Source organism: Syngnathus leptorhynchus, unplaced genomic scaffold (genome assembly GCF_054491065.1).
Source record: "Syngnathus leptorhynchus isolate UIUO unplaced genomic scaffold, UIUO_Slep HiC_scaffold_25, whole genome shotgun sequence".
NCBI lineage: Eukaryota > Metazoa > Chordata > Actinopteri > Syngnathiformes > Syngnathidae > Syngnathus > Syngnathus leptorhynchus.
Genome location: NW_028231992.1, coordinates 789715 through 800000, shown reverse-complemented (window position 1 = coordinate 800000; position 10286 = coordinate 789715).

Genomic DNA, 10286 nt, shown 5'->3' with positions numbered 1-10286 from the left:
GCGGCCGGCGGACGCTCGCACGCGCGGCGCCCGACACTCAGCCGCTCGCTCGGCCTCCGTGGATCGTGGCTAGGTGGGATGGATGCCAAACCGGGTCGTCTCGGTCTCGCCGCAGTACGGTCGCGCCGGGGCCTGCGGGGCGGCGCGGGGAGCGCACGCTCACGCGGCGGCCGGGGCGCTAGAGTGCGACCCGCAGTGGGTAGGAACCGTCCACCCGACGTCGGACGAGCCGAGGCCGATGGGGGCCCTACCAAGGCGGGTCATGAGTGCCAGTCGGTCAGTTGGGTGAGGGGGTACTCGGAGGCCCGCCGGGAGCAGACGGGCGACCGGGGATGGGGGGCGTACGCGGGCGGGCGCCGGGAGAAGACGGCCCGTCCGGGGTCGAATCTCGGCCTGTGTTTTCGGAGCCGGCCGGGCATCACGCTCCCTCCTTGGATGGACAACATTCGTAGTTGACACTTTGTGTCATTTTATCCGAGCGGGCGGGCGCCTCGAGAGGCGGACCGTCCGGGGCGACTCTCGGCCTGTGTTTTCGGAGCCGGCCGGGCCTCACGCTCCCTCCTTGGATGGACAACATTCGTAGTTGACACTTTGTGTCATTTTATCCGAGCGGGCGGGCGCCGCGAGGCGGACCGTCCGGGGCGACTCTCGGCCTGTGTTTTCGGAGCCGGCCGGGCCTCACGCTCCCTCCTTGGATGGACAACATTCGTAGTTGACACTTTGTGTCATTTTATCCGAGCGGGCGGGCGCCGCGAGGCGGACCGTCCGGGGCGACTCTCGGCCTGTGTTTAAGGAGCCGGCCGGGCATCACGCTCCTTCCTTGGATGGACAACATTCGCAGTTGACACTTTGTGTCATTTTATCCGAGCAGACGGGCGCCGCGAGGCGGACCGTCCGGGGCGACTCTCGGCCTGTGTTTTCGGAGCCGGCCGGGCATCACGCTCCCTCCTTGGATGGACAACATTCGTAGTTGACACTTTGTGTCATTTTATCCGAGCAGACGGGCGCCGCGAGGCGACCGTCCGGGGCGAATCTCGGCCTGTGTTTAAGGAGCCGGCCGGGCATCACGCTCCTTCCTTGGATGGACAACATTCGTAGTTGACACTTTGTGTCATTTTATCCGAGCGGGCGGGCGCCGCGAGGCGGACCGTCCGGGGCGACTCTCGGCCTGTGTTTAAGGAGCCGGCCGGGCATCACGCTCCTTCCTTGGATGGACAACATTCGCAGTTGACACTTTGTGTCATTTTATCCGAGCAGACGGGCGCCGCGAGGCGGACCGTCCGGGGCGACTCTCGGCCTGTGTTTTCGGAGCCGGCCGGGCATCACGCTCCCTCCTTGGATGGACAACATTCGTAGTTGACACTTTGTGTCATTTTATCCGAGCAGACGGGCGCCGCGAGGCGGACCGTCCGGGGCGACTCTCGGCCTGTGTTTAAGGAGCCGGCCGGGCATCACGCTCCTTCCTTGGATGGACAACATTCGCAGTTGACACTTTGTGTCATTTTGTTCGGCCTGTGTTTAAGGAGGCGGCCGTCCTCCACTCGGTCCGTGTTTAAGGAGCAACACTCGCGCTCCGGTTCGGCCTGTATTTAGGGAGGCGGCCGTCCTCCGCTTGGTCTGTGTTAAGGGCGACACTCGGTCCATGTTTGAGGAGCCTGGCCCTGACGCTCCTCTCCGGCCTGTGTTTAAGGAGGCGGCCGTCCTCCCCTTGGTCTGTGTTAAGGGCGACACTCGGTCCATGTTTGAGGAGCCTGGCCCTGACGCTCCTCTCCGGCCTGTGTTTAAGGAGGCGGCCGTCCTCCCCTTGGTCTGTGTTAAGGGCGACACTCTGTCCATGTTTGAGGAGCCTGGCCCTGACGCTCCTCTCCGGCCTGTGTTTAAGGAGGCGGCCGTCCTCCCCTTGGTCTGTGTTAAGGGCGACACTCGGTCCATGTTTGAGGAGCCTGGCCCTGACGCTCCTCTCCGGCCTGTGTTTAAGGAGGCGGCCGTCCTCCCCTTGGTCTGTGTTAAGGGCGACACTCGGTCCATGTTTGAGGAGCCTGGCCCTGACGCTCCTCTCCGGCCTGTGTTTAAGGAGGCGGCCGTCCTCCCCTTGGTCTGTGTTAAGGGCGACACTCGGTCCATGTTTGAGGAGCCTGGCCCTGACGCTCCTCTCCGGCCTGTGTTTAAGGAGGCGGCCGTCCTCCCCTTGGTCTGTGTTAAGGGCGACACTCGGTCCATGTTTGAGGAGCCTGGCCCTGACGCTCCTCTCCGGCCTGTGTTTAAGGAGGCGGCCGTCCTCCCCTTGGTCTGTGTTAAGGGCGACACTCGGTCCATGTTTAAGGAGCCTGGCCCTGACGCTCCTCTCCGGCCTGTGTTTAAGGAGGCGGCCGTCCTCCCCTTGGTCTGTGTTAAGGGCGACACTCGGTCCGTGTTTAAGGAGCGGCCCTCGCGCTCCGGTTCGGCCTGTATTTAGGGAGGCGGCCGTCCTCCGCTTGGTCTGTGTTAAGGGCGACACTCGGTCCGTGTTTAAGGAGCCGGCCCTGACGCTCCTCTTCGGCCTGTGTTTAAGGAGGCGGCCGTCCTCCACTTCCTTCCATGCACCACCACATTCGCAGTTGACACTTTGCCATTTTTTCAGAGAGGTGACACTTAGTCGTTTTTTCGAAAGTTGACACTTAGTCGTTTTTTCGAAAGTTGACACTTTGCCGTTTTTTCAGAGAGGCGACACTTAGTCGTTTTTTCGAAAGTTGACACTTAGCCGTTTTTTCGAAAGTTGACACTTAGCCGTTTTTTCGAAAGTTGACACTTAGCCGTTTTTTCGAAAGTTGACACTTAGTCACTTTTTCGCCACAGTGACACCTCCAGCGCGTGCCACGGCGCTTTTCAGGTCTTCTATCCGACCTTGTGCTGTCGAGGACGGCGTGTCCGACGCCGTGGGGAGACCAGCACCATCTCCTCCATACTCGTAAACGGGGTGCTTTGGAAAACGGGGGGAAAGTCGATGAGTACACTGACTACTGGGACCATTTCATTGTACTCTGGCGCACCTGAAGACCAAAAAAGGTACTGCACCTTAGCCCGGGTACCTCACCCCCTGGTACCTCGAGGAGAACTTAGAAAAATTTCGACAAATTTTTGGTGAGCTCCAGGGAGAGAGGCTGATTTTTCGCTTTTTGAGGCCGACCGCCGAACCGGCGCGGGGCGGACTCACAAGCCCCGCAGAGCCGTGGGCACTTAGTCGTTTTTTCAGAGAGGCGACACTTAGTCGTTTTTTCAGAGGCGACACTTAGTCGTTTTTTCGAAAGTTGACACTTAGCCGTTTTTTCGAAAGTCGACACTTAGCCGTTTTTTTGGAAAGTTGACACTTAGTCGTTTTTTCGAAAGTTGACACTTAGTCGTTTTTTCGCCACAATTGGCTCTGAGCTCCAGGGGGAGAGCCTGGTTTTGCCTTATTTCAGGCCGGCTGGGGAACCGGCGCGGGTCGGATGCACGAGCCCGGCAGAGCCGTGGGCACTTAGAAAATTTTCGCCGATTAAGCTGGGACCTCCAGGCGGAGACCGGCATTCCTCGTCCTCGGGGTTCGACCCAGGAACCGGCGCTGGGCAGACGCCGTAGCCACGCAGAGCCGTGGGCACTTAGAAAATATTCGCCAAGTTGGCTCTGAGCTCCAGGCGGAGAGGCTGGTTTTGCCTTATTTCAGGCCGGCTGGGGAACCGGCGCGGGTCGGATGCACGAGCCCGCAGAGCCGTGGGCACTTTGCCATTTTCTCAGAGTCGACACTTAGTCGTTTTTTCAGAGAGGCGACACTCTGTCGTTTTTTCGAAAGTTGACACTTTGCCGTTTTTTCAGAGGGGCGACACTTAGCCGTTTTTTCGAAAGTTGACACTTAGCCGTTTTTTCGAAAGTCGACACTTAGCCGTTTTTTCAGAGATGTGACACTTTGCCGTTTTTTCGAAAGTCGACACTTAGCCGTTTTTTCAGAGATGTGACACTTAGAAACTTTTTGCCAAGTTGGCTGTGAGCTCCAGGAGGAGACCGTTATTTTTCGTCATTCGAGGCCGACTGCGGAACCGGCGCTGGGCGGACGCCAAAGCTCGGCAGGGCCGTGGGCACTTAGAAACTTTTTGCCAAGTTGGCTGTGAGCTCCAGGAGGAGACCGTTATTTTTCGTCATTCGAGGCCGACTGCGGAACCGGCGCTGGGCGGACGCCAAAGCTCGGCAGGGCCGTGGGCACTTAGAAACTTTTTGCCAAGTTGGCTGTGAGCTCCAGGAGGAGACCGTTATTTTTCGTCATTGGAGGCCGACTGCGGAACCGGCGCTGGGCGGACGCCAAAGCTCGGCAGGGCCGTGGGCACTTAGAAACTTTTTGCCAAGTTGGCTGTGAGCTCCAGGAGGAGACCGTTATTTTTCGTCATTCGAGGCCGACTGCGGAACCGGCGCTGGGCGGACGCCAAAGCTCGGCAGGGCCGTGGGCACTTAGAAACTTTTTGCCAAGTTGGCTGTGAGCTCCAGGAGGAGACCGTTATTTTTCGTCATTCGAGGCCGACTGCGGAACCGGCGCTGGGCGGACGCCAAAGCTCGGCAGGGCCGTGGGCACTTAGAAACTTTTTGCCAAGTTGGCTGTGAGCTCCAGGAGGAGACCGTTATTTTTCGTCATTCGAGGCCGACTGCGGAACCGGCGCTGGGCGGACGCCAAAGCTCGGCAGGGCCGTGGGCACTTAGAAACTTTTTGCCAAGTTGGCTGTGAGCTCCAGGAGGAGACCGTTATTTTTCGTCATTCTAGGCCGGCTGCAGAACCGGCGCGGGTCGGATGCACGAGCCCGCAGAGCCGTGGGCACTTTGCCACTTTTTCGCCACAATTGGCTGTGAGCTCCAGGAGGAGACCGTTATTTTTCGTCATTCTAGGCCGGTTGCAGAACCGGCGCGGCTCGGATGCACGAGCCCGCAGAGCCGTGGGCACTTAGAAAATTTTCAGAGAGGCGACACTTTGCCATTTTTTCAGAGAGGTGACACTTAGTCGTTTTTTCGAAAGTTGACACTTAGCCGTTTTTTCGAAAGTTGACACTTAGTCGTTTTTTCGAAAGTTGACACTTAGTCGTTTTTTCGAAAGTTGACACTTAGTCGTTTTTTCGCCAAAGTGCCCACCTCCAGCGCGTGCCACGGCGCTTTCCAGGTCTTCTATCCGACCTTGTGCTGTCGAGGACGGCGTGTCCGACGCCGTGGGGAGACCAGCACCATCTCCTCCATACTCGTAAACGAGGTGCTTTGGAAAACGGGGGGAAAGTCGATGAGTACACTGACTACTGGGACCATTTCATTGTACTCTGGCGCACCTGAAGACCAAAAAAGGTACTGCACCTTAGCCCGGGTACCTCACCCCCTGGTACCTCGAGGAGAACTTAGAAAAATTTCGACAAATTTTTGGTGAGCTCCAGGGAGAGAGGCTGATTTTTTGCTTTTTGAGGCCGACCGCCGAACCGGCGCGGGGCGGACTCACAAGCCCCGCAGAGCCGTGGGCACTTAGTCGTTTTTTCGAAAGTTGACACTTAGCCGTTTTTTCGAAAGTTGACACTTAGCCGTTTTTTCGAAAGTCGACACTTAGCCGTTTTTTCGAAAGTTGACACTTAGTCGTTTTTTCGCCGATTTTGCTGGGACCTCCAGGCGAGGACCGGCGTTTTTCGTCTTCCGGGTCCGACCCGGGAACCAGCGCCGAGCGGACACATTCGCTCGCTAGTGCCGTTGGCACTTAGAAAATTTTTCGTTTGTCATGAGCTCCGGGCGGAGACCGGCGTTTTTCGTCTTCCGGGTTCGACCCGGGAACCAGCGCCGAGCGGACACATTCGCTCGCTAGTGCCGTTGGCACTTAGAAAATTTTTCGTTTGTCATGAGCTCCGGGCGGAGACCGGCGTTTTTCGTCTTCCGGGTCCGACCCGGGAACCAGCGCCGAGCGGACACATTCGCTCGCTAGTGCCGTTGGCACTTAGAAAATTTTTCGTTTGTCATGAGCTCCGGGCGGAGACCGGCGTTTTTCGTCTTCCGGGTCCGACCCGGGAACCAGCGCCGAGCGGACACATTCGCTCGCTAGTGCCGTTGGCACTTAGAAAATTTTTCGTTTGTCATGAGCTCCGGGCGGAGAGCGGCGTTTTTCGTCTTCCGGGTTCGACCCGGGAACCAGCGCCGAGCGGACACATTCGCTCGCTAGTGCCGTTGGCACTTAGAAAATTTTTCGTTTGTCATGAGCTCCGGGCGGAGACCGGCGTTTTTCGTCTTCCGGGTTCGACCCGGGAACCAGCGCCGAGCGGACACATTCGCTCGCAAGTGCCGTTGGCACTTAGAAAATTTTTCGTTTGTCATGAGCTCCGGGCGGAGAGCGGCGTTTTTCGTCTTCCGGGTTCGACCCGGGAACCAGCGCCGAGCGGACACATTCGCTCGCTAGTGCCGTTGGCACTTAGAAAATTTCTCGTTTGTCATGAGCTCCGGGCGAGGACCGGCGTTTTTCGTCTTCCGGGTTCGACCCGGGAACCAGCGCCGAGCGGACACATTCGCTCGCTAGTGCCGTTGGCACTTAGAAAATTTTTCGTTTGTCGTGAGCTCCGGGCGGAGACCGGCATTTTTCGTCATTCGAGGCCGACGGGGGAACCAGCCGGAGCGGACACGTTTGCTCGGAAGAGCCGTTGGCACTTAGAAAAAATTCCGTGTCTCGTGAGCTCCAGGGGGGACAGGCTGGTTTTATTCATCCGTAGCCGACATGGGAACCAGCGCGGAGCGGATTGGTGTTGCGCTGCCATATACCTCATCTCTCTCAGGAGTCCCCCCCTTATACGTGCCGATGGTGTTTTGGAAAACGGGGGGTAACTGGATGAGTACACTGACTAGGGGGACCAGTACACTAGCGAGTGGGACCAGTACACTGACTAGTGGGACCAACACACTATGAGCGCCTGGTACCTAAAATGGAAGTATAGAGGCCGAATTTCGGGCAAGATCACGCCGTGTTAGGCTTCCAGGACCTCGGCTAAGCAATTTTAACGGGTCGCCCGGTTCTTTTTTGATCCAGCCCGGTTCTTTTTTTTATCCAGCCCGGTTCTTTTTACACTTCCAGCTGGAGCTCGGGAGCGGCTTTTTGCACAAGATCACGCCGTGTTAGGCTTCCAGGACCTCGGCTAAGCAATTTTAACGGGTCGCCCGGTTCTTTTTTGATCCAGCCTGGTTCTTTTTTTTATCCAGCCCGGTTCTTTTTACACTTCCAGCTGGAGCTCGGGAGCGGCTTTTTGCACAAGAACACGCCGTGTTAGGCTTCCAGGACCTCGGCTAAGCAATTTTAACGGGTCGCCCGGTTCTTTTTTGATCCAGCCCGGTTCTTTTTTTATCCAGCCCGGTTCTTTTTACACTTCCAGCTGGAGCTCGGGAGCGGCTTTTTGCACAAGATCACGCCGGGTTAGGCTTCCAGGACCTCGGCTAAGCAATTTCAACGGGTCGCCCGGTTCTTTTTTTTATCCAGCCCGGTTCTTTTTTTATCCAGCCCGGTTCTTTTTACACTTCCAGCTGGAGCTCGGGAGCGGCTTTTTGCACAAGAACACGCCGTGTTAGGCTTCCAGGACCTCGGCTAAGCAATTTTAACGGGTCGCCCGGTTCTTTTTTTGAACCAGCCCGGTTCTTTTTTTTATCCAGCCCGGTTCTTTTTACACTTCCAGCTGGAGCTCGGGAGCGGCTTTTTGCACAAGAACACGCCGTGTTAGGCTTCCAGGACCTCGGCTAAGCAATTTTAACGGGTCGCCCGGTTCTTTTTTTGATCCAGCCCGGTTCTTTTTTTTATCCAGCCTGGTTCTTTTTACACTTCCAGCTGGAGCTCGGGAGCGGCTTTTTGCACAAGATCACGCCGTGTTAGGCTTCCAGGACCTCGGCTAAGCAATTTTAACGGGTCGCCCGGTTCTTTTTTTGATCCAGCCCGGTTCTTTTTTTATCCAGCCCGGTTCTTTTTACACTTCCAGCTGGAGCTCGGGAGCGGCTTTTTGCACAAGATCACGCCGTGTTAGGCTTCCAGGACCTCGGCTAAGCAATTTTAACGGGTCGCCCGGTTCTTTTTTTGAACCAGCCCGGTTCTTTTTTTATCCAGCCCGGTTCTTTTTACACTTCCAGCTGGAGCTCGGGAGCGGCTTTTTGCACAAGAACACGCCGTGTTAGGCTTCCAGGACCTCGGCTAAGCAATTTTAACGGGTCGCCCGGTTCTTTTTTTGAACCAGCCCGGTTCTTTTTTTTATCCAGCCTGGTTCTTTTTACACTTCCAGCTGGAGCTCGGGAGCGGCTTTTTGCACAAGATCACGCCGTGTTAGGCTTCCAGGACCTCGGCTAAGCAATTTTAACGGGTCGCCCGGTTCTTTTTTGATCCAGCCCGGTTCTTTTTTTTATCCAGCCCGGTTCTTTTTACACTTCCAGCTGGAGCTCGGGAGCGGCTTTTTGCACAAGATCACGCCGTGTTAGGCTTCCAGGACCTCGGCTAAGCAATTTTAACGGGTCGCCCGGTTCTTTTTTTGAACCAGCCCGGTTCTTTTTTTATCCAGCCCGGTTCTTTTTACACTTCCAGCTGGAGCTCGGGAGCGGCTTTTTGCACAAGAACACGCCGTGTTAGGCTTCCAGGACCTCGGCTAAGCAATTTTAACGGGTCGCCCGGTTCTTTTTTTGAACCAGCCCGGTTCTTTTTTTTATCCAGCCTGGTTCTTTTTACACTTCCAGCTGGAGCTCGGGAGCGGCTTTTTGCACAAGATCACGCCGTGTTAGGCTTCCAGGACCTCGGCTAAGCAATTTTAACGGGTCGCCCGGTTCTTTTTTGAACCAGCCCGGTTCTTTTTTTTATCCAGCCTGGTTCTTTTTACACTTCCAGCTGGAGCTCGGGAGCGGCTTTTTGCACAAGATCACGCCGTGTTAGGCTTCCAGGACCTCGGCTAAGCAATTTTAACGGGTCGCCCGGTTCTTTTTTGAACCAGCCCGGTTCTTTTTTTTATCCAGCCCGGTTCTTTTTACACTTCCAGCTGGAGCTCGGGAGCGGCTTTTTGCACAAGATCACGCCGTGTTAGGCTTCCAGGACCTCGGCTAAGCAATTTTAACGGGTCGCCCGGTTCTTTTTTGAACCAGCCCGGTTCTTTTTTTTATCCAGCCTGGTTCTTTTTACACTTCCAGCTGGAGCTCGGGAGCGGCTTTTTGCACAAGATCACGCCGTGTTAGGCTTCCAGGACCTCGGCTAAGCAATTTTAACGGGTCGCCCGGTTCTTTTTTGATCCAGCCCGGTTCTTTTTCCACTTCCAGCTGGAGCTCAGCAGCGGCTTTTTGCACAAGATCACGCCGGGTTAGGCTTCCAGGACCTCGGCTAAGCACTTCTAACGGGTCGCCCGGTTCTTTTTTTGAACCAGCCCGGTTCTTTTTACACTTCCAGCTGGAGCTCAGCAGCGGCTTTTTGCACAAGATCACGCCGGGTTAGGGTTCCAGGACCTCGGCTAAGCAATTTTAACGGGCCGCCCGGTTCTTTTTTTGATCCAGCCCGGTTCTTTTTACACTTCCAGCTGGAGCTCAGCAGCGGCTTTTTGCACAAGATCACGCCGGGTTAGGCTTCCAGGACCTCGGCTAAGCACTTCTAACGGGCCCTGGTCCACCCCTGCCAGCGCATTTCAAAACTTGGCATTAATTTCGACCTAAGAGACGAAGTCTGATTTTTTTCTACCACTTGGGCGGCCTTTTTGCACCCAGAACACCCGCACCGGCACCATAAATTCGAAGGGTGCCGAGTGCGTCGGCGCAGATTCTGCGACGGAGTGACACTTCCCTCTTGTGGACATTCGGCGGTAGGTGAAATGCGCACTCGGTCTTCTCTTTTCTTTTCCTTCCAGTGAAACTTTGGCAACATTCTGCGAGCTGCTGGCTTCCAGAACCTCGGCCAAGCAGGTGGAGGATTTTTTTCCACTTCCAGCTGGAGGTGAGGAGGGACTTTTTGGGCAAGATCACGCCGACTTAGCAAGCAAGGTGGAAGTGCCAGCATGCAGTGGCTGGAAGTGTGGATGTGGAGCTCCAGCACCCTCCGTGCCTATGGAAGTGTGGAGCTCCAGCACCCTCCCTGCCTATGGAAGTGTGGAGCTCCAGCACCCTCCCTGCCTATGGAAGTGTGGAGCTCCAGCACCCTCCCTGCCTATGGAAGTGTGGAGCTCCAGCACCCTCCCTGCCTATGGAAGTGTGGAGCTCCAGCACCCTCCCTGCCTATGGAAGTGTGGAGCTCCAGCACCCTCCCTGCCTATGGAAGTGTGGAGCTCCAGCAC